Genomic DNA, 25,261 nt, shown 5'->3' on the forward strand with positions numbered 1-25,261 from the left:
CTCTCTCCCTGTCCTCTCCCCCGTCCTCTCCCCCCGTCCTCTCCCCACCCCTCTCCTCACCCTCCCTCCCTCCTCACCCTCCCTCTCCTCACCCTCCCCCTCCTCCTCTCCCTCCCCCCTCTCTCCTCTCCCTCCCCGTCTCTCCCCCCTCTCCTCACCCTCCCCCCTCTCTCCTCTCCATCCTCCTCTCCCTCCCCCTCTCTCCTCTCCCTCCCCGTCTCTCCCCCCCTCTCTCCTCTCCCTCCCCATCTCTCCCCCCCTCTCCTCTCCCTCCCCGTCTCTCCCCCCGTCCTCTCCCCCCCGTCCTCTCCCCACCCCTCTCCTCACCCTCCCTCCCTCCTCACCCTCCCTCTCCTCACCCTCCCCCTCCTCCTCTCCCCCTCTCTCCTCTCCCTCCCCGTCTCTCCCCCCTCTCCTCACCCTCCTCCCTCTCTCCTCTCCATCCTCCTCTCCCTCCCCCCTCTCTCCTCTCCCTCCCCGTCTCTCCCCCCTCTCTCCTCTCCCTCCCCGTCTCTCCCCCTCTCTCCTCTCCCTCCCCGCCTCTCCCCCCCTCTCTCCTCTCCCTCCCCATCTCTCCCCCCTCTCTCCTCTCCCTCTCCCTCCTCTCCCTCCCCTCTCCTTCCCTCCTGCTCCCTCCCTCCCCTTCCTCCCCCTCTCCTCTCCATCCCTGCCTCCCCTTCTCCCCCCCGTCCTCTCCCCCCGTCCTCTCCCCCCCATCCTGTCCCCACCCCTCCTCACCCCCCCTCTCTCTCCTCTCCCTCCCCCCTCTCTCTCCCCCCCTCTCTCCTCTCCCTCCCCGTCTCTCCCTGCTTTACTCTCTCTCCCTCCCCTCCCCTCTCCTTCATATAGCGCGTGAGGCCCAGCCGGACTCACCTTAGCTTTCTCCCTCCCTCTCCGCGGATCAGCCCCTCAGGGCCGGCCGATGCGCGGGCTAGCGCGTTGAGTCCCGGCCAGACTCACCTTTGCTGCGGTCCGGGCCGACATTGACGCGCGCTGCGCGCGCGCTGACTCCCACCCTCCCGAGCTGGTTTCAAGACGGCCGGCGGGCCCAGTTGCCGGGGTAACCCTTCACGCTCTCCAAGCCCCACTCGAGATTCGCACTCCCAAGAGCCCCGCCCCCCGCCCGAGCCGAGCGGGGAACAGAGAGAGACGCCGCGTCCTGTTTATGTCCCGTGACCCTCGTGGCTGACGCCATTGCCCCGGGTAACATGACGACGGGGGGGGGGGGAGCTAGGCAGAAGCCGTGGGACAATTACCTAGCTCGGGCGTGGCTGGGCAGGAAAGGCCCAGGCTTTGAGGCCTAGGTTATGAGGACTTACAAAAATGGGGAAGGGTAGGAAAAAGAATCTTCAGGTTTACAAATGAATTAAGTTTTTTTTAAAACAATTTAATAAAAGCAATTTTTTTTTGCTGGAAATGTAGGTTTGAAAAGAAAAAACGCAGAAAGCGGGAAAAAGAATGGAATCAAGATGGCTGACACTCACCTCGGTTCAGAACGATAAGGCCCACCCACACACGCACCGATTGGTTGACCGTCAGGTCACCGAAGCGTAGGATTGGTCAATCGTCCCGTCACTCGACCGTAGGAGGGCCCGGCCGCACGCGCCAGGAACCCGCCGTACGATTGGTCGACCTCGATGTCACTCTATCGCTAATGAGATGCTAATGAGCGGAATGTTGAACGTTTTTTGGATACCGCGGGCGCAATTTTTGTCCAGCCGAAACGTAAATACGCCTATGACCGGTCCGTAATCGTAAGCTTTCTTTTGACGTGACGCGTGTGTAGGTACGCTCTATAACTTTCGAACGTATAGAGAACGGACAGACAGACAGACAGACAGACAGGCAGACAGAAAGACAGACAAGAGCTCTTTTATTTATATATAGATATAAAGCGGTTCTTCTGTCTGTCATTCCGTCTGTCTGTATTGAATAAACTCGAAAGTTATGGAGCGTACCTACACGTGTGTTACATCGAAAGAAAGCTTACGATTTCAGAACCGTCATAAGCATATTTACTTTTCGGTCAGACTAAAATTGTTCGCGCGTTATGCAAAAAACCTTCAAAATTAAACTCATTATATGCTAATTAGCATTGATTGATTGACGTCAAGGTCGACCAATCCTGTGCCGTCACGATTGACCAATCCTACAGTTCAGTCGCCTGATGGTTGGCCAATCGCTGCGTCTGTGGGCGGACTAATGCTTTTCAACTCAGGCATCGGGCAGCCATTACTGCTGCCAGCCCTCCAGCTCAAACTACTCTGCTCATCCAGCCTCGAAAAAGTTAGTATCTCTTTTAAAAATAACATAACATTTACCAAAAATGTTTTATAAGTGCTTTCACTTTCATCTTTCAAGGTATTAAAAGGTAGAAATGTTGCCCGGCAGCAGATTGAGAGAGGGACACAGAGACAGGGCCCAAAAGCCTGGGACTCGATTTAAAATTTTGCCCGGCAGCAGATTCACAGAGGGACACAGAGAGGCCCCAAAGCCTGGGACTCGATTTAAACCACCCGACCCAAAACAGCCCTGGCAAAGCCGGGCTCCCCCAGCTAGTATATACATATAATCTTGCTTTGTGCTGAGGGATGAAGCATTGTCCATTGAATACGTCTGAGCATCTTTCAAAGAGTATCTTTAATGAGTAGTATGGTATTTCATGAAAGGATGATTAGCAATTTTTCTTCCCACTTCTCGCTTACATTATAGCCCTGATTTTGCAAAAAATAATAAAAAATGGGGTTGAACTGACCCATGGTGCAATCAGCATCAGTCAGTGCCTTTAGCAAAGGAAGGAAGATAGGGGAAGGAGCAGCAAGATAAAATCCTGCTGTGCTTATATGTATTGGAGAGTTAAAACCACACAGCTTGCAGTTCCTTTTTTTGGTTTTATGGGGTTTCAGGTGGTTCTGAAAAACTTAACCAGTTCCTCCAAACATATATGTTCAGTAAGTATAGAACCTATTGATTGCATCAGCAACTCAGAGAGCAGGTCACACTGAAGTGCCTCTCCCTAATTTTAAAATAGTCCATAGAGTTTGTAGCACACTTGGTTGGAGAGGGAAGAATCTCACCATTAAAGGGAGAGTTGTGGTGTTGACAGAAAATTTGACTAATGTTTACAATGGCCAGATTCCACCTAAATACTAAATGAGGGCAAAGGTTTTCTGCTTGTGTAGGCCATGAGGTTGATATGAAGAGCCCTGATGCTCAAACGGGTGCAATCTACAATGCCGTACACTTGAGGGAACTTGCCACCCTGTGCAACTGATGCATCTTTTCCACAGGAAAAATGATCAAGGGTTGCTCCTTGCAAACATAGAGAGTCACTTGCTTAATACAGGTGTGCAGATTGACAGCTGTTTCCTATGGATTGGAAAGATGAGGTACATGGAAGCTTCTTACTGTGGTAACCATGCCTTCCATGCAAACAGCCATCACTTTTTTTTTTATTCGCTCCAGGATGTGGGCGTCACTGGCAAGGCCAGTAATTATTGCCCATCCCTAATTGCCCTTGAGAAGGTGGTAGTGAGTCACCTTATTGAACCACTGCAGTCCTTGTGGTGGAGGTACTCCCACAGTGCTGTTAGGGAGAGAATTCCAGGATTTTGATGCAGCGACAATGCGGCGATATACTTCTAAATCAGGATGGTGTGTAACTTGGAGGGGAACTTGCAAGTGATGGCATTCCCATGCGCCTGCTGCCCTTGTCGTTCTAGGTGGTAGCGGTTGTGGGTTTAGGAGGTGCTGCTAAAGAAGCCTTGGCAAGTTGCTGCAGTGCATCTTGTAGATGGTACACACTGCAGCCACGGTACACCGGTGGTGGAGGGAGTGAATGTTTAAGGTGGTAGATGGGGTGCCAATCAAGCAGGTTGCTTTGTCCTGGATAGTGTCGAACTTCTTGAGTGTTGTTGGAGCTGTACTCATCCAGGCAAGTGGAGAGTATTCCATCACACTCCTGACTTGTGCCTTGTAGATGGTGGAAAGGCTTTGGGGAGTCAGGAGGTGAGACACTCACCGTAGAATTCCCATCCTCTGACCTGCTCTTGTTGCCACAGTATTGATGTGGCTGGTCCAGTTAAGTTTCTGGTAAATGGTGATCTCCAGGATGTTGATGGTGGTGGATTCAGCGATGGTAATGTCGTTGAATGTCAAAGGGAGGTGGTTAGACCCTCGCTTGTTGGAGATATTCATTGCCTGGCACCTGTGTGGTGCGAATGTTACTTGCCACTTATCAGCCCAAGCCTGAATGTCATCCAGGTCTTGTTGCATGCGGGCACTGACTGCTTCATTTTCTGAGGAGTTGCGAATGGAACTGAACACTGTGTAATCATCAGCGAACATCTCCACTTCTGACCTTATGATGAAGGGAAGGTCATTGATGAAGCAGCTGAAGATGGTTGGGCCTATGATATTTCCCTGAGGAACTCCTGCAGCGATGTCCTAGGGCTGAGATGATTGACCTCCAACAACCACAACCATCTTGCTTTGTGCTAGGAATGACTCCAGCCAGTGGAGAGCTTCCCCCCTGATTCCCATTTACTTCAATTTTACTAAGGGTCCTTGATGCCACATTCAATCAAATGCTGCCTTGATGTCAAGAGCAGTCACTCTCACCTCACCTCTGAAATTCAGCTTTTTTGTCTATGTTTGGACCAAGGTTGTAATGAGGTTCGGAGCTGAGTGGCCCTGGCGGAACCCAAACTGAGCATCAGTGAGCAGGTTATTGGTGAGTAAGTGCCACTTGATAGCACTGCCGACGACACCTTCTTCACTTTGCTGATGATTGAGAGTAGACTGATGGGACGGTAATTGGCCGAATTGGATTTGTCCTGCTTTTTATGGACAGGACATATCCGGGCAGTTTTCCACATATTCGGGTAGATGCCAGTGTTGTAGCTGTACTGGAGCAGTGTGGCTAGAGGTGCGGCTAGTTCTGGAGCACAAGTCTTCAGCACGACAGCCGGGATGTTGTCAAGGCCCATAGCCTTTGCTGTATCCAGTGCGCTGAGCCATTTCTTGATATCACGTGGAGTGAATCGAATTGACTGAACACTGGCATCTGTGATGTTGGCGACCTCAGGAGGAAGCCGATATGGATCATCCACTCAGCACTTCTGGCTGAAAATGGTTGCAAATGCTTCAGCCTTGTCTTTTGCAGTCACATGCTGGTCTCCGCCATCATTGAGGATGGGGATATTGATGGAGCCTCCTCCTCCCGTTAGTTGTTTAATTGTCCACCACCATTCACGACTGGATGTGGCAGGACAGCAGAGCTTTGATCTGATCCATTGATTGTGGGATCGCTTAGCTCTGTCTATACTCTATAGCATGCTGCTTCTGTTGTTTAGCATGCATGTAGTCCTGTGTTGTAGCTTCCCCAGGTTGGCACCTCATTTTTAGGTACTCCTTCCTGGTGCTGCTCCTGGCATGCTCTTCTGCACTCCTCACTGAACCAGGGTTGAACCCCTGGCTTGATGGTAATGGTAGAGTGAGGGATATGCCGGGCCTTGAGGTTACAGATTGTTGGGGAGTACAATTCTGTTGCTGCTGATGGCCCACAGCACCTCATGGATGCCCAGTTTTGAGCTGCTCGATCTGTTCTGAATCTATCCCATTTAGCACAGTGGTAGTGCTACACAACACGATGGAGAGTGTCCTCAGTATGAAGACAGGACTTCGTTGTCACAAGGACTGTGCGGTGGTCACTGCTACCAATGCTGTCATGGACAGATGCATTGGCGACAGGTAGATTGGTGAGGATGAGGTCAAGTAGGTTTTTCCCTCGTGTTGGTTCTCTCACCACCTGCCACAGGTCCAGTCTGGCAGCTTTGTCCTTCAGGACTTGGCCAGCTCGGTCAGTAGTGGTGCTACCGAGCCACTCTTGACGATGGACATTGAAGTCCCCCACCCAGAGTAGATTCTGTGCCCTTTCTATCCTAAGTGCTTCATCCAAGTGGTGTTCAATATGGAGGAGTACTGATTCACCAGCTGAGGGAGGGTGGTAGGTGGTAATCTGCAGGAGGTTTCCTTGCCCATACTTGACCTGATGCCATGAGACTTCATGGGGTCCAGTGTCAATGTTGAGGAATCTCAGAGCGACTACCTCCCAACTGTATACCACTGTGCCACCACCTCTGGTGATGGAACATTGAAAGGTATGATTCTGTGAGTATGACTATGTCAGGCTGTTGCGTACTTTGTCTGTGGGACAGTGCTCCCAATTTTGGCACAAGTCCCCAGATGTCAGTGAGGACGACTTTGCAGGGTCGACTGGGCTGGGTGTGCCGTTGTCATGTCCTAAGTTGATGGCGGGTGGTCCATCTGGTTTTATTCTTATTCTTATTTCTCGTAGCGGTTTGTTACAACTGAACGGCTTGCTAGGGCATTTCAGAGGGCAGTTAAGAGTCAACCACATTTCTGTGGGTCTGGAGTCACATATAGGCCAGACCAGCAGATTTACTTCCCAACAATCCAACAAAACGACAATCCGATAGTTTCATGGAGTAGAAATAGAAGAATATTTCAGATGAATACGTGGCTAGAGGAATGATGCAAGGGGGAGGGATTCAAATTCCTGGGACATTGGAACCAGTTCTGGCGGAGGTGGGACCAGTACAAACTGGACAGTTTGCACCGGTGCAGCACCAGGACCGATGTCCTAGGCGGAGTGTTTGCTAGTGCTCTTGGGGAGGGTTTCAACTAAAATGGTGGGGTTGGGAACCTGTGCAGGGAGACAGAGGAAAGGGAAGCAAGGATAGAAGCAGAAGACAGGCAGGAGAAAAGCAAAAGTGGAAGGCAGAGAAATCAAGGGTGTAAATCAAACAGGGCCACAGTAAATAATAATTCTAAAAGCATTAAGAGTGTTAAAAACACAAGCCTGAAAGCTTTGGGGTAATTTTCATTCAGAAGTCGGGAAGGAGGCGAGAGTACAACTTTCGGGGTTGTAGTCCCGCCTCCATCGAGATGTGGCCAATCCACACGATTTTAACTTGATTGACCTTGTTGAAGCACGAGTTGGCTAGGATGGATTGGGAAACATTACTTAAAGGGTTGACAGTGGATAGGCAATGGCAAACATTTAAAGATCGCATGGATGAACTACAGAATTTGTTCATCCCTGTCTGGCATAAAATAAAACAAAAAAGGTGGCTCAACTGTGGCTAACAAGGGAAATTAGGGATAGCATAAGCTCCAAGGAGAGGACATATAAATTGGCCAGAAAAACCAGCAAACCTGAGGATTGGGAGCAGTTTAGGATTCAGCAAAGGAGGACAAAAGGATTAATTAAGAGGGGGAAAATAGAGTATGAGAGAAAGCTTGCGAGGAACATAAAAACTGACTGTAAAAGCTTCTATAGATGTGTGAAGAGAAAAAGATTGGTGAAGTCAAGGGTAGGTCCCTTGCAGTCAGAATCAGGGGAATTTATAATGGGGAACAAAGAAATGGTTGAACAATTAAATATATACTTTGGTTCTGTCTTCACAAAGGAGGACACAAATAACCTCCCAGAGATGTCGGGGAACATAGGGTCTAATGAGAGGGAGGAACTGAATGAAATCAGTAGTTGTAGGGAAATGGTGTTAGGGAAATTGACGGGATTGAAGGCCGATAAATCCCCAGGGCCTGATAATCTACATCCTAGGGTACTTAAGGAAGTGGCCCTAGAAATAGTAGATGCATTGCCGGTCATCTTCCAAAATTCTATAGACTCTGGAACAGTTCCCATGGATTGCAGGGTAGCTAATATAACGAACTATTTAAAAAAGGTGGTAGAGAGAAAATGGGGAATTATAGGCTGGTAAGCCTGACATCGGTAGTGGGAAAAATGCTAGAGTCCATTATAAAATATGTAATAGCAGAGCACTTGGAAAACAGTGACAGGATCGGACAAAATCAACATGGATTTACAAAAGGTAAATCATGCTTGTCTTATCTACTGGAATTTTTTGAGGATGCAACTGGTAGAATAGATAAGGGAGAACCAGTGGATGTGGTGTATTTGGACTTTCAGAAGGCTTTCGATAAGGTCCCGCATAAGAGATTAGTGTGCAAAGTTAATGCACATGGGATTGGGGGTAAGGTACTGACTTGGATAGAGAACTGGTTGGCAGATAAGAAGCAAAGAGTTGGAATAAACGGGTCTTTGTCCGAGTGGCAGGCAGTGACTAGTGGGGTACCGCAGGGATCGGTGCTAGCACCCCAGCTATTCACAATATATATTAATGATCTAGACGAGGGAACTAGGTTTATATCTCCAAGTTTGCAGATGACACAAAGCTGGGTGGGCGTGTGAGCTGTGAGGAGGTTGCAGAGAAACTCCAGTATGATTTGGACAGGTTGGGTGATTGGGCAGATGCATGGCATATGCAGTATAATGTGGATAAATGCGAGGTTATCCACTTTGGTGGCAAAAACAGGAAGGCAGATTATTATCTGAACGGCAATAGATTGGGAAAAGGGGAAGTGCAACGAGACCTGGGTGTCCTTGTGCACCCGTCGCTGAAGGTAAGCATGCAGGTGCAGCAGGCGGTTAAGAAGGCAAATGGTATGTTGGCCTTCATAGCGAGAGGATTCGAGTACAGGAGCAAGGATGTCTTGCTGCAGTTGTACAGGGCCTTGGTGAGACCACACCTTGAGTATTGTGTGCAGTTTTGGGCACCTTATCTGAGCAAGAATGTTCTTGCCATGGAGGGAGTTCAGTGAAGATTCACCAGACTGATACCTGGGCTGGCAGGAATGATGTATGAAGAGGGATTGGGTCGATTAGGCTTATATTCGCTGCAGTTTAGAAGAATGAGAGGGGATTTCATTAAAATTCTAACAGGACTAGACACAGGAAGGATGTCCCCGATGGCGGGGTCACAGTCTTAGGATAAGGGGTAAGCCATTTAGGACTGAGATGAGGAGGAATTTATTCACCTAGAGAGTGTTGAACCTGTGGAATTCTTTACCACAGAAGGCAGTTGAGGCCAATTCATTAAATATATTCAAGAAGGAGTTAGATATATTTCTTAAGGCTAAAGGGATATGGGGAGAAAGCAAGGACAGGGTACTGAATTTGGATCATCAGCCATGATCGCATTAAATGGCAGAGCAGGATTGAGAGGCCGAATGGCCTACTCCTGCTCCTATCTTCTATGTTTCCTGGTGCTAGCTTTTTATTCCAGATTTATTTAATTAATTGAATTTTTAAATTCCCCAGCTGCTGTTGGGATTTGAACTCATGTCTTAAAATCATTAGTCCCGGCCTCGGGATTACTAGCCCAGTAACATAACCACTATACTACCATCTCCGACTGTGACAAATATTTTCTGCCAGTTACCCTACAGCAGATGGTGCAGCTCTGAGGCAGTTGCTATTGTGAAGCACAAGTGGTAAAGACAAGACTCTTCTGGCATATTGGGGTAGGTGTGGAGGGTTCTATAAATGCAGATCTCAGGGTAGTGGCAATAACAACAACTTGCATTTATATAGTGCCTTTAACATAGTAAAATATCCCAAGGTGCTTCACAGGAGCATTATAAAACAAAGTTTGACACTGAGCCTCATAAGGAGATATTAGGGCACATGACCAAAAGCTTGGTCATAGTGTTAGGTTTTAAGGAGCGTCTTAAAAGAGGAAAGAGAGGTAGAGAGGTGGAGAGCTTTAGTGAGGGAATTCCAGAGCATAGGGTCTCGGCAACTGAAGGCACAGCTGCCAATTGTGAAGCAATTAAAATTGGGGATGCGCAAGAGGCCAGAATTGGAGGAGCGCAGATATCTCAGAGGGTTGTAGGGCTGGAGGAGGTTACAGAGATATGAAGGGGTGAGGCCATTGAGGGATTTGAAAACAAGGATGACAATTTTTAAATCGAGGCATTACTTAACCGGGAGCCAATGTAGGTCAGCGAGCACAGGGGTGATCGATGAACAGGACTTGATGTGAGTTAGGATACAGGCAGCAGTGTTTTGGATGACCTTAAGTTTATGGAGGGTGGAAGATGGGAGGATGTATATCCCAGAGTAGCTACTCAGGTGTCATAACACCTGTATTTCTTGGACCTTCATCAACTCCTTTTCCTCATCTAAATCATGCGAAATGTTATGGAACCTCCAAAGGAATACACATCCTCAGCACTTTGTATGGTGTGATTTAAGTAACAGCAGCAACCAAGAATAATGAAGGAAAGTAGTGTCAGGGGGGCAAAAACAAAAGCACACTAACTAGAAACACCAACATGGCAATGTAATAAAGAGGTAATTATAGTAATCTGGGATGTAATGTTTAAGTTATCCACCAGATGGAGCCAAATATTAAGGGTTCACATTCACCAGTATTTAAGGTAATGGGTCATGTATTCAATGTCCTGGTACACCAGTTTATACGGTAATGTGGCATTGCATTATGGATATGACTCAGAGGTTCATCCTCCATCTTGGCTCGTGCAATAAGAATTGTGTGGCTGGCCTCCAGCTTGTAGGAGATATGTTCCTCTGCTACACCGTGTAATAAACAGTTGGGTTTGTTCCTAATATCTCGCTTCTCTCAGTTTCTGACCTTACCACTCGGATATCACATATTGGCAACGAGGATAAACAGATCACATCTTGACGAAGAAAAGAAAAAAAGAACACTGAATAACGGATCATGGCTGCTACGGTAGGAAAGATCTCTGCTTTTGATGTTCGGACGCAGACCTGGGATGAATACTGCGAGGTGTTGATGCATTTCTTTGAAGCAAATGATATAAATGATGTCAGAAAAAGGAGAGCTATTTTGCTCACTTCCATGAGAAGTCAGACATATAGTTTAATGAGAAACTTATGCAGTCCTGAAAAGCCTGGAGACAGATCATTTGCTAACTTAGTGGCCTTGCTGAAGGACCATTTCAATCCCAGGCTGAGTGAGATTGTACAGCATTTCAAATTTAATTCACGGAACAGGAAACCGGGAGAGACTGTATTGGATTATGTAGCGGTGTTGAGAAAATTGGCACACGATTGCAACTACGGCAACAACTTGAAAGACATGCTGAGACATAGGCTAGTTTGCAGGATAATGCATGATCGAATGCAGCAGAGATTATTGTCCGAGACTGGGCTTACGTCTGAAAAAGCGTTGGAACTTGCTCAAGCCATAGAGACAGCGAACCGAGATGTAAAAGAAATACAAGGTTCAGACTGGGCTACTACACAGCAAGTTGCAGTCAGGTTATTGTGCACAAGTTAGACATGCGTCAGAAACCACAAAGTGAGCATGTAAAGGCATGTTATAGATGCAATGGCGATCACCTGGTGAGGGAATGCAGGTTTCTGGAGGAAAAGTGCCACAAGTGTGGGAAAAAAGGACATATAAAACGTGCATGCAGGGCAAACGCAATCATGGAGGAATACAAACCAAAAGGGGGAGGAAAGCAAAACCTAGGAAGAGAAGTGAAAAAACAGGGAGCACATCACATCAGTGGAGAAGCTGAGAAAGAAGACGACATGTTCATAATGCATAGTATGCTAGAGAACATTCCAAAAGTGGATCCTATCACTTTGCAACTGACAGTAAATGACTCTAAGGTCAACTTTGAAGTGGATACAGGATGTGGTGTGACCATAATGAACAGGGAGGAGTACTCAAAATTGTGGAACCGTGCAAAAGTTCCAGAGCTAAAGTCTTGCTCTATGCAGCTTAAAACATATACCGGTGAACGAGTGGCGACATTGGGTACAGCTACTGTAACTGTGCAACACAGGGACACCATGGAACAGCTACCTGTAGTTGTAGTATCGGGTTCCGGACCAAACATGTTAGGTCGGGGCTGGATAGAAGAACTTAAATTAGATTGGGGAGCAATAAATCAAATAGAGGGAGGCAAACAATTGTCTTTGCAAGAAGTATTGATTGAACATGAGAATGTGTTCAAGGAAGAACTTGGCACATTTAATGGCCCCCCAGCTAAGATTTATGTAGACAAGGAGGCACTGCCAAGGTTTTTTAAACAACGACCTGTGCCGTATGCCATGAAACCGAAGGTAGAGGTTGAGCTTGATCGTCTTTTGAGAGAGAACATACTGGAACCCGTGAAATGTTCAGAATGGGCAGCTCCCATTGTACCTGTTTTAAAACCGGACAATTCGGTAAGACTCTGTGGAGATTATAAATTGACAGTAAATAGGGTGTCTAAACTAGAACAGTATCCTATTCCCAAAACAGAGGATCTCTTTGCGAACCTGGCTGGAGGGAAGAAATTCACAAAGCTGGATATGAGTCATGCATACTTGCAGATTACACTAGATGAGGAATCCAAGAAGTATGTAACCATAAATACACACAAGGGTTTGTTTACCTAAAACCGTTTACCATTCGGTGTCTCATCTAGTCCAGCTATTTACCAGAGGACTATCGAAGGTGTACTGCAAGGGATCCCACATGTTTCAATCTATCTGGATGACATTCTGGTGACGGGAAGAACCGACCAGGAGCATCTGAGCACTCTGAGAGAGGTACTACAAAGGTTGGATAAGGCTGGGTTACGGCTCAAGAGGAGTAAGTGCACTTTCCTGGGGAATGAGGCTGTGTTCCTGGGATACAGAGTGGACGGCACCGGGTTCCATCCAATCAAGGAGAAGGTACAAGCACTGCAGGAGGCCCCAGCTCCTACCAATGTGACTGAGTTAAAAGCTTACCTGGGACTGCTAAACTATTATAACAGATTTTTACCAAACTTGGCAACAGTGTTAGCACCTCTTCACAAACTTCTGTGCAAGGAGACACAGTGGCAGTGGGAAGAGGAACAGAGGGTTTCATTTGAACAGTCCAAGAAACTGATGCTGTCCTCGGATGTGCTGGTTCACTACAATGCAGAGAAAGACATCATTCTCTCTTGTGATGCTTCACCTTACGGGGTGGGGGCGGTTCTTTCACACAGCTTGGAAGATGGAACAGAAAGACCAATAGGGTTTATGTCTCGAACTCTGACACCAGCGGAAAAAAACTATTCCCAGTTAGATAAAGAGGGGTTAGCAGTAATGTTTGGGTTACAGAGGTTTCACAAGTACATATGTGGCCGGAAAGTCACCATATGCACCGATCATAAACCTCTTCTATCTCTTTTTAATGAAATGAAAGCAGTACCACAGATGGTGTCACCCCGGATCCAGAGGTGGGCAGTGACGTTGAGGGCATATGAGTATGTCATTGTTTGCAAGGCAGGCAAGTACCATGGGAACAGAGATGCCTTGAGCCGTCTTCCACTGCCAGGTACCCCTATCCATGCAGCTCCAGAGGACAGAGTTTTGATGTTGGAGGACACGGACACGGCAATTGTGACCGCAGAACAAGTAAGGACATGGACCGGTAAAGATCCAGTACTGCCTAGAGTCCAAGAATATGTGATGAGGGGTTGGCCACAGCATCCGGAAGGGACTGATTTCATACCTTACAGTGTCAGGAAGACAGAGCTGAGTGTGCAGGATGGTTGCGTGTTGTGGGGAGCACGAGTGATTATTCCACAGCCAGCACAACAGTCTATCCTAGGGCAACTACATCAGTGTCATCCTGGAGTTTCGCATATGAAAACCTTGGCAAGGAGTTACTTGTGGTGGCCAAAGCTAGATGAGGAGATAGAAAATCTAGTCAAGACATGCCGCACTTGTCAAGTACACAGGAAGGCACCAGCAGCGGCTCCTCCCCACCCCTGGGAGTGGCCGGATAAACCATGGAGAAGATTACATGTAGATTATGCGGGTCCATTCATGGGAAAGATGTTCCTCATAATCATTGATGCCCATTCCAAATGGATGGATGTTTATCCTGTAAATTCTGCTTCATCTACTGTTACTATAGACTGCCTGCGTAGGAGTTTTAGTAATCAAGGGCTACCGGAGATCGTAGTACGTGACAATGCCACGTGTTTTGTGAGTACAGGAACAAAAGAGTTCATGAGAAACAATGGCATAGTGCACGTGACCTCAGCTCCATATCATCCGTCTTCAAATGGACTTGCGGAGAGAGCCGTACAAACATTTAAGGAGATGATGAAAAAAAGTGCAGAAGGGAGTTTGGCAGCCAAGGTGTCACGAGTTCTGTTCAGCTACAGAATAACACCTCAATCTACCACAGGACTCTCTCCTGCTGAGCTGTTGTTAGGACGTCGACTACGCTCCACTCTTGACCTGGTTCACCCAGACCTAAAAAGGAAGATGGAAAACCGACAAATCAAACAAAAGGAGAACCATGACAGAAGGACAAAGAGCCGCAGTTTTGGAGAAGGAGATGCGGTCCTTACCAGGAATTTCAGTTATGGTCCAAAATGGATTCCTGGCATCATAGACTCAATGACCAGTCCAGTATCATATATGGTCATGGTGGGAACTGGTCAGGTAGTATGCAGACATGTAGATCAGATACTGACCAGACAAGGGGAAATTGAAATGGAGGTTCCGGAGGAGATGTCGGAGGACAAGTTGGTCCCCAGTTATCCAAAGGCATCGGTGGTACCACCACCACGAACAGAGCCAGTTCCACCTGGGCCCCTTCGTCAAGAGGAAACCATCGTAGCAGAGTCAGATACTCTGAGTACTGCTCAGGAGCAGCAGGTGGCTCTACCACAACCAAGCAGGGACTTGACTGTAAGACGTTCACCAAGGTCTCACAAGCCGCCAGAGAGATTGATAACGACCTGCTAGATTCGTTCAGTATGGACTATCGTTAAAGGAGTTTCCTTATGGGACTTTTTAAGAATGTTGTTAAGAAATTAATGTTCAACTTAAGAGGGGAGGGATATAGTAATCTGGGATGTAATATTTAAGTTATCCACCAGATGGAGCCAAATATTAAGGGTTCACATTCACCAGTATTTAAGGTAATGGGTCATGTATTCAATGTCCTGGTACACCAGTTTATACGGTAATGTGGCATTGCATTATGGGTATGACTCAGAGGTTCATCCTCCATCTTGGCTCGTGCAATAAGAATTGTGTGCCTGGCCTCCAGCTTGTAGGAGATATGTTCCTCTGCTACACCGTGTAATAAACAGTTGGGTTTGTTCCTAATATCTCGCTTCTCTCAGTTTCTGACCTTACCACTCGGATATCACAGTAATTAAAAATGGGGTGGCGGCAGAGAAACAAAGACTATTACCAGGAAGTCCCTTTAAGATGCCTGGTTGAGCAGGCCAGTTCTGAGGCCTCCCCTAAGGCAGGCTTATACAAAGAAAGAACTTGCAATTATATGGTACCTTTTCTGCTCAAGGGTTTCCAAAACGCTTCACAGCCAATTCATTACTTAGAACCATAAAGTTGAAAGCATGAAGGAGGCCATTTGGCCCATCATGTCTGTGCCAACTCTTTGCTACACCAATCCAAAACTAATCTCACTGCCCCACTTTCTCCCTATAGTCCTGTCTGTCTTCCTCTGCTTCAAATATAATGGTCCTGCCTTCTCTTCAACTATTCTTTTACTTTTTATATGTTTATTAAATCCCTTACTCTTTCCTTTTATATCATCTGCTAGCTTTTTTCAAATTCCCTTTTAGCCTTTCCAATCTCACTTTTCACCTCCCTATTACACTTTATGTATTTTTCATGATTATTTTTGGTATTGCTAGCCCTAACTTTTATCATTTGCCTCTCTTTTTAGTATCAGTTTAGTTTTAATCAATTTATCCATAGAACTCTATTCTTTGGTGCACCCGCTTTATACCTTAATAATATATTTATTTTGTATTCTATGCATCTCATATTTGAAGATTTCCCACTGCTGATCCATCCACCTGTTTGCTACCTTTTCTGCCCAGTTAATTTGAGCCAGAATCTTTCTTATTTCCTGAACTTTAGCTTTACCAATCCAACACTTTTATCTTTGACACTTCGTTATCCTTTTTTAATTTGACACTGAACCTAACTATATTGTGGTCGCTATTTCCCAATTGTTCTCCAACTCTCCATTATTTGCCCCACTTGATTTCCCAGAACTAGAAATTTACTGATCTATAAAGTAGTCCTGGATGTATTTTAAAATGTGTTCCCCACTTAGACCACATGCATTCAATTCTATTTTGGGATAGTTACAACCATCCAATATTATTGCCCTGCTGTTCTTGCATATCTCTCTGAACAGTCTGGACATCCTTTCGTTCTAGCACTGTGTTAGAATCCTTCACTAACACTACCACCTCACCCACTTCTTTTCCTATGCTATCTCTCCTGAAAATCTTATAACGAGGAACATTAAGTTCCCAGCCCAATCCAAACCTAAGCCACATTAGAGCTACTATATCATATCCCTCCATGGGTAATTAATGGTTCTAACTCTCCAATTTTGTTTTGAATGCTTTGTGCATTCACATACATACCACTGAATCCTGATTCCAATCTGTTGAAATATTGACCTTTATTCATTTTCCTGGTTTTCTCATTTAATTTTTAGGTATCCCTCGTCCCTTCTACAAGAGTTCTTATCTCCCATTACCTCATTGCCTCTTACTTTCTCTTCTGATAAAATTTTCTCACTATTTATTTCAACTAAGCATTCTGCTTCTATTCTAATAGTTTTATAAATCCTACTCTCCCTCACTAGTCTCAAACCTCGATTTTACTAATACCATGCCACATTAGTTTAAATGCTACTCCACAGTTCTTTTTACCCTCTGCACAACAGCTTTGGTTTTGTTTCGGTTCATGTGAAGGCTGTCCCTTTGATTATAGCCTTCCCTTGTTCAAGAACTCACTCCAGTGCCCCAAGAATGTGAGCCCTTTTCTCCTGCACCAGCCTTGCAGGCAGGCACTCAGCTTCCTAATCTTTCTGTCCTTAGCCTGTTCAGCACATGGCACAATAAGCTATCTGGTGATTACTACACTTGAGGTCTTGCTTTACAATTTAATGCCTAACACTTTAAACTCCCTCTGCAAAACTTCAAACTTACTTTTATCATTGGTTCCAACATGGACCACAAATTTTGACTGCTCTCCCTCTCTTTTCAAAAGTTTTACCACCCGTTCCATGATATCCTTGACCCTGGCACCAGGGATGCAACATACCATTTGGGACTCCCAGTCATGACTGCAAAAAAGACATCCATACCTCGGACTCCAGTGCTTTGAGGTGCCTGCTGTACATGGTCCAAGTCTCTGAGGCATACAGCAGGGCGGGTATCACTGCTGCTCTGTAGACTGTTGTGTTGGTACCTTTCTACCTAGACACAATTAGAACTCAGAGCTCAGAGATTCAAACATGAAGTGCTTTATTCAGTAAGGAGAGGGAAGTTCTGGAGAGTTCCGAACAAAGAGAGCTAACTTAACCAAGAGAACACCCAACCGTTTATCTGCTGTGACAGCGCCACCACAGGTGGGAGGAGAACACCCAATACATAACATATTCCTCCCCTCTTAAATGAAAGGTCCACATTATTCCTCAACAGGTAAGTTACTTTCAATGCACTCAACTAACCAAGGGTAGAGGTAGACTGCCTCAAACCCTGACTTTACCCTGGGGTTTATTCTGCCCCAGTCTTGTGGGTAAGTCACTAAGCCTACAGATCCAAGCGTCTTGGAGGCTGCCGCTCTCTGACAGGATATTGGCGGTCATCGCTGGCTTCCACAGCAGTAGGCATTGACACAGGCCTGGATGGGGAAGGTGCCTGTGTCAGTCGAAAGTCAGGAGTTTGCACAGGTGGAACAGTCGCTATGACTTCCTGTGTTGGAGAAGAGCACTGTGGCAAAGGATGCTGGTTTGCAGTATCATCCGGAAACAGTTCAGGCCAACCAGCCGTTGGCGCCTCTGTGGCTGTCTCTGCTCCTAGCAACAGTTGATCTGTGTGTCTTCTCCAGATGACGACCTCGGCAGTCTCAACCGTGTAAGACACAGGGCCCATCTGCGTGATCACCGTAGCAGGAACCCATTTCGGTCCAGTGTTGTTGTTTCGAGCTAGGACGTGCTCTCCAGGGTGAAACCATCTCTCCTTGGCTCTTTTCTCTCTCTTTTCAACTTGAGCTTGTTGTTGACAATGGACAACCTGTTCTGCCCTTGGAGGTTTGAGTAAGTCAAAACTTGTCTGCCACTGCCTCTTCATCATGAGCGAAGCAGGGGAAGTTTTGGTTGTGGCATGCGGCTCGTTCCTGTAGGACAACAGGAAGCTGTTCAGACGCTGGTGGATTGAGCCCTGACCTTGCGATGCCTTCAAGGCATGCTTCAAAGTTTGCACGAACCTTTCTGCCAGGCCGTTAGTAGAGGGAAGATAGGGCGCAGACCTGATGTGTTGGACACCATTCACATGCAGGAAGGTTGCAAACTCCTATGATACAAATTGTGGACCGTTGTCACTTACGAGTTGTTCCGGTGAGCCATAACGGCTGAACATCTCACCAAGTTTCTCAATTGTTTTCTCTGCCGTGGTAGACCTCATCACAGCAACCTCCGGCCACTTGCTACGAGTGTCCACAACCACCATAAACATCTTCTCTTCGAAAGGACTGGCAAAGTCCACATATACTCGCTGCCACACTTCTGCAGGCCAATTCCAGGGGTGTAGGGTTGCCAGCTGTGGAACATTCCGGACCCTTTGACATGGGGAACATGTTTTGGCTTTCTCCTCAATATTTCCATGGAGACCTGGCCACCAGAAGTAGCTTCTTGCCATTTCCTTCATCCAAACCATCCCACTGTGGCCTGTATGAAGTTGTTGCAGTATAGGTTCCCTCAGAGGTGGCGGAATGATGACACGGTGTCCCCAAAGAAGACAACCTACCTGGACGGAGAGCTCATTTCTTTTTGAAACGTAAGGTTTCAAACAAGGAGAATCTCCTATAGCTCTCCCTCGAATGACATCGTTCATTACCTCAGACAGGACTGGATCATTGCGGGTGTACCTTCACACCTGAACTGCCGTGACAGGTGCTCCCTCCACTTGTCTAAAGTAGAAGATGTCTATCTGACGAGGCTCTGGGGGAGTAACAGGCAAGGGTAGCCTCGAGAGGCCATCTGCGTTGCCGTGCAAGTCTGATTTGCGATATTTGATGTCGTATGTGTGTCCTGACAACAGTAAAGCCCACCTTTGCATCCTGCTTGCAGCAAGAGACGGAATTCCGGTGTGGGGCCCGAAGATTGAAGTCAATGGACGGTGGTCTGTCAGGAGTGTGAACCTTCTCCCAAACAGGTACTGATGACATTTTCGAATTCCAAAAACGATTCCCAAGGCCTCGCGCTCGATCTGCGCATAGTTACTCTCGGCCTTGTTCAAGGTGCGTGATGCGAAGGCGATAGGTTTCTCTTCACCAGAAGGCATGATGTGGGATATGACTGCTCCCACACCATATGGTGACGCATCACATGCTAGCTGCACGGGTAGCTTTGGGTCGAAGTGTGTCAGGACCTCCGATTTCAGCAATGCTTTCTTTGCTTGGGCGAAAGCTTCGTTGCACAGTTCAGTCCATTTCCATGTTTTGCCTTGACATAGCAACTGATGTAACGGCTTCAGCAATGTTGCTAAGTCTGGAATAAACTTCCCATAGTAGTTAAGTAGCCCCTGAAATGAACGTAACTGGCTCACATTCTGGGGTGCTGGGGCCTCCACGATCACCTTGACCTTTGACGGCGCCTTATGCAGGCCAGTAGCGTCAATCACATGCCCCAGGTACTCAACTGAAGACTGAAAGAATTCACATTTGTCTTTACGAACTCTGAGTCCGTACTCTTTCAGTCGTTGTAGTGTCGCATCCAAGTTCAGAAGATGATCCTCCTCATTTGCCCCAGTGACAAGGATGTCGTCCAGGTAGCACCGGACTCCTGGCAGTCCACTCAAAATCTGATCCATTGCCCTTTGGAATAGAGCAGGGGCCGACGTAATTCCAAACGGAAGGCGGCAGTACCTGTATAGCCCCTTGTGTGTCACAATTGTCAGCAGCTCCTTTGATTTGTCATCGACATGCATTTGTAGATAAGCCTGGCATAAGTCTATTTTGCTGAACTTTTGCCCTCCGGCCAGGCCCGTAAAAAGATCATCAATGAGGGGAAGAGGGTACTGTTCCGCAGACAGCACCGGGTTAATAGTCACTTTAAAATCCCCGCAGATTCAGGACAGGAACAATGGGTGTGGCCCATTTGCTCGCGCTCACAGGCTCCAGGACTCCATTCTCGACTAAGGCCTCCAAGTTAGCCTCAACTTTTGGCCTAATTGCATAGGGTACAGGTCGGGCTTTGTGAAACTTCGGCTTGCTGTCAGGTTTAATGTCCAGTCTCACGCTGATCTTTTTCATGCTCCCAAGTTCCCCATTGAAGAGTTCTGCATGTTTGTTTAACACTGCAGTCAGACCTGACTCCCCTTTTGACATCATGCGGACTGCAGGCCAGTCCAGCGTGATTTTCTCTCGTCACGCACGTCCCAGTAACGATGGGTAATTTCCCTTTACCACATATAGTGGCAGTTTCGCAGTGTGTCCGTTCAATTTAACTGTCACCTCAATGGCGCCTCTCATGGCCACAGGGAGGCGGTGGCTTAGTGGTTATGTCACTAGACTAATAAGCCAGAGGCTCAGTCAAATGCTCTGACGATATGGGTTCAAATCTCACCACGGCAGCTGGTGGAATTTAAATTCAATTCAATTTAATTCTGGAATTAAATGTTAGTCTTAGTAATGGCGACCATGATACCATTGTCGATTGTTGCAAAAACCCATCTGGTTCACTAATGTCCTTTAGGGAAGGAAATTTGCTGTCTTTACCTGGTCTGGCCTACATGTGACTCCAGACCCACAGCAATGTGGTTGACTCTTAATGGCCTAGCAAGCCACTCAGTTGTAAACAACCGCTATGAAAAACAATAAGAATAAAACCGGACGGACCACTCGGCACCGGAAACGACAACGGCAAACCCAGCCCTGTCGACCCTGCAAAGTCCTCCTTACCAACATCTGGGGGCTTGTGCCAAAATTGGGAGAAACTGTCTCACAGACTAGTCAAGCAACAGCCTGACATAATCATAATTACCGAATCATACCTTACAAACCAATGTCCAATACACCACCATCACCATCCCTGGGTATGTCCTGTCCCACCGGCAGGACAGACCCACCAGAGGTGGTGGCACCGTGGTATACAGTCGGGAGGGAGTAGCCCTGGGAGTCCTCAACATTGACTCAGGACCCCATGAGGTCTCATGGCATCAAGTCAAACATGGGCAAGGAAACCTCCTGCTAATTATCACCTACTGCCCTCCCTCAGCTGATGAATCAGTACTCCTTCATGTTGAACACCAATTGGAAGAAGCACTGAGAGTAGCAAGGGCACAAAATGTCCTCTGGGTGGGGGACTTCAATGTCCATCACCAAGAGTGGCTCGGTAGCACCACAGCTGGCCGAGTCCTAAAGGACACAGCTGCCAGATTGGGTCTGCGACAGGTGGTGAGGGAACCAACAAGAGGGAAAAACCTACTTGATCTTCGTCCTCACCAATCTACCTGTTGCAGATGCATCTGTCCATGACAGCATTGGTGGAAGTGACCACCGCACAGTCCTTGTGGAGACGAAGTCCCGTCCTCATGTTGAGGATACCCTCCACCGTGTTGTGTGGCACTACCACCGTGCTAAATGGGACAGATTTCGAACAGATCTGGCAACTCAAAACTGGGCATCCATGAGGCACTGTGGGCCATTAGCAGCAGCAGAATTGTATTCAACCACAATCTGTAACCTCATGGCCCGGCATATCCCTCATTCTACCATTACCATCAAGCCGGGAGATCAACCCTGGTTTAACGAAGAGTGCAGGAGAGCATGCCGGGAACAGCACCAGGCATACCGAAAAATGAGGTGTCAACCTGGTGAGGCTACAACACAGGACTACTTGCATGCCAAAAAACAGAAGCAACATGCGATAGACAGAGCTAAGCGATCTCACAACCATCGGATCAAATCAAAACTCTGCAGTCCTGCCACATCCAGTCGTGAGTGGTGGTGGACAATTAAACAGTTAACAGGAGGAGGTGGCTCCAAAAATATCCCCATCCTCAATGATGGTGGAGCCCAGCACGTGAGTGCAAAAGACAAGGCTGAAGCATTTGCAACTATCTTCAACCAGAAGTGCCGAGTGGATGATCCATCTCGGCCTCCTCCTGAGGTCCCCAGCATCACAGATGCCAGTCTTCAGCCCATTCAATTCACTCCACGTGATGTCAAGAAACGGCTGAAGACACTGGATACTGCAAAGGCTATGGGCCCTGACAACATTCTGGCAATAGTACTGAAGACTTGTGCTCCAGAACTAGCCGCGCCCCTAGCCAAGCTGTTCCAGTACAGCTACAACACTGGCATCTACCCGGCAATGTGGAAAATTGCCCAAGTATGTCCTGTCTACAAAAAGCAGGACAAATCCGACCCGGCCAATTACCGTCCCATCAGTCTACTCTCAATCATCAGCAAAGTGATGGAAGGTGTCGTCGACAGTGCTATCAAGCGGCACTTACTCAGCAATAACCTGCTAACTGACGCCAATTTGGGTTCCGCCAGGGCCACTCAGCTCCTGACCTCATTACAGCCTTGGTCCAAACATGGACAAAAGAGCTGAACTCAAGAGGTGAGGTGAGAGTGACTGCCCTTGACATCGAGGCAGCATTTGATCGAATGTGGCATCAAGGAGCCCTAGCAAAACTGAAGTCAATGGGAATCAAGGGGAAAACTCTCCATTGGTTGGAATCATACCTAGCACAAAGGAAGTTGGCTGTGGTTGTTGGAGGTCATTCATCTCAATCACATGACATCACTGCAGGAGTTCCTCAGGGCAGTGTCCTAGGCCCAACCATCTTCAGCTGTTTCTTCAATGACCTTCCCTCCATCATAAGGTCAGAAGTGGGGATGTTCGCTGATGATTGCACACTGTTCAGCACCATTCGAGACTCGTCAGATACTGACGCAGTCCGTGTCCATATGCAGCAAGACCTGGACAACATTCAGACTTGGGCTGACAAGTGGCAAGTAACATTCGCACCACACAAGTGCCAGGCAATGACCATCTCCAACAAGCGAGACTAACCATCTCCCCTTGACATTCAATGGCATTACCATCGCTGAATCCCCCACTATCAACATCCTGGGGGTTACCATTGATCAGAAACTGAACTGGACCAGCCATATAAATACTGTGGCTACAAGAGCAGGCCAGAGGCTGGGAATTCTGCAGCGAGTGTCTCACCTCCTGACTCCCCAAAGCCTTTCCACCATCTACAAGGCACAAGTCAGGAGTGTGATGGAATACTCTCCACTTGCCTGGATGAGTGCAGCTCCAACAACACTCAAGAAGCTCGACACCATTCAGGATAAAGCAGCCCGCTTGATTGGCACTCCATCCACCACCTTCAACATTCACTCCCTCCACCACCAGCGCACTGTGGCTGCAGTGTGTACCATCTACAAGATGCACTGCAGCAACTTGCCAAAGCTCCTTCAACAGCGCCTTCCAAACCCGCGACCTCTACCACTTAGAAGGACAAGGGCAGCAGATGCATGGGAACATCACCACCTACAAGTTCCCCTCCAAGCCACACACCATCCTGACTTGGACCTGTATCGCCGTTCCTTCACTGTCGCTGGGCCAAAATCCTGGAACTCCCTTCCTAACAGCATTGTGGGTGTACCTATACCATATGGACTGCAGCGGTTCAAGAAGGCAGCTCACCACCATCTTCTCAAGGGCAATTAGGGATGGGCACTAAATGCAGGCCTAGCCAGCCAGCGACGCCCACATCCCATCAATGAATTTTTAAAAGGTTCGCCGGTATACGTCTTCAGCACAATGTTAGCACCAGCTGAAGGGTAAGATGCTTTAGCATTTTGTTGTAGACAGTGTCTGAAACAAGGGGCACAGCTGCACCTGTGTCCACCTCCATCCGCACTGATTGTCCCTCCACCAGTGGTGACACCCAGTAGCCATTTGAACCACCTGCAACCGTCAGTATGTGCACCTCTTCCTCCTCAGAGGTGTCGCTCCCCTCTGTTTTGCTTGTTCCATCATACTGCACTGAATGAACACTCTTTTTCCTCTCTTGTCCAAATACAGACATTTTGCTTTCATGCTTCCCAGCTCTGTCTGTTCTTTTTTTACCTCTACAGGCGCGTTCAATGTGACCCTTTTTGCCACAATTTCGGCATTCCAGCTCCGTACACCAGCAGTCATTAGCATGATGGCCCGTTTTCCCACAACGGTAACATGTGCCGTTCCGCGCACCTTTAGGCTCAGACGACACCTTGTGAACTCTCCCTGTTGAACTCAACTGGTGAGCCTCCTTTTCCGCCATCTCCATGGAGACACTAACTTCAATGGCCTTTTCAAGAGTAAGGTTGTCCTCAGTAAGAAGGCGATTCCGTGTGGCTGCACTTTGCAGACCACACACAAGTCTGTCTCTAATGGTGTCATTCAGCACCTCCTTGAACTCGCAGTGTTCTGACAACCTTTTTAAAACAGCAATAAACATCGTCATTGATTCCCCCTCCTCTTGATTCCGTTTGTGAAATCTAAATCTCTCAGCAATAATCAGAGGTTTTGGTGAAAAATGTGCTCCAAGAATTTCCACTAGTTGCTTATATGTTTTAGTTCCTGGCTTATCTGGCTGCACAGGCTGCAAAGTAAATTGAATGTCTTCGGCCCCATTACACTCAAAAAGGTAGGCACAACCTTTTTGTTTGCCACCGCATTCGCCAATACAAAATAGTCAAAACGTTCCGTATAAGCGCTCCATTGCTCCACATTTTCATCAAAATCACCGATGTTTCCTAATATAGTAGCCATCTCACGTTTCAAATTAAAATTTCTGTTTACTCACTGCACCCATAACGTTAATGTGATGCTGCAATCTCTGTTCCGAGTGTTTTGTAGTCGAAAACAAGAAGTTCCCACAACGTAGATTGATCCGATCCTCGTCGCCACTTTGTTGTGTCGGTACCTTTCTACCTAGACACAATTAGAACTCAGAACTCAGAGATTCAAACATGAAGTGCTTTATTCAGGAAGGAAAGGAAAGTTCTGGAGAGTTCCGAACAAAGAGAGCTAACTTAACCAAGAGAACACCCAACCATTTATCTGCTGTGACAGCGCCACCACAGGTGGGAGGAGAGCACACAATACATAACATAGACCAGGAGCTTAGTGCCGGGTTTGAGGTCCTGGTCTTCAAACACTCTCTTCCTCAGGCGACCGAAGGCTGCACTGGCACACTGAAGGCGGTGTTGGACTTCGTCGTCGACGCCTGCCCTTGTTGACAGTAAGCTCCCGAGGTATGGAAAGTGGTCCACGTTGTC

At 47.4% G+C, this 25,261-nt stretch overlaps 1 protein-coding gene across 6 annotated transcripts in view; it reads right to left on the bottom strand.

Moving 5' to 3' along the window:
- Window positions 1-25,261, bottom strand: part of pxylp1 (2-phosphoxylose phosphatase 1) — a 574,980-nt gene that overhangs the window by 516,598 nt on the left and 33,121 nt on the right. The window contains exon 1 of one of the 6 annotated variants that reach the window (XM_085990497.1): window positions 17,061-17,166. The exons of 4 other annotated variants lie outside the window; for them this stretch is intronic. The gene's annotated coding sequence lies outside the window, so the exon portion shown is untranslated. Of the gene's footprint in view, window positions 1-873; window positions 1,148-17,060; window positions 17,167-25,261 lie in introns of those variants that run through there. One more of the 6 variants, XM_085990495.1, reaches the window with a different exon arrangement.

Source organism: Somniosus microcephalus, chromosome 6 (genome assembly GCF_052327205.1).
Source record: "Somniosus microcephalus isolate GS21.2 chromosome 6, FLI_Smic_1.0, whole genome shotgun sequence".
NCBI lineage: Eukaryota > Metazoa > Chordata > Chondrichthyes > Squaliformes > Somniosidae > Somniosus > Somniosus microcephalus.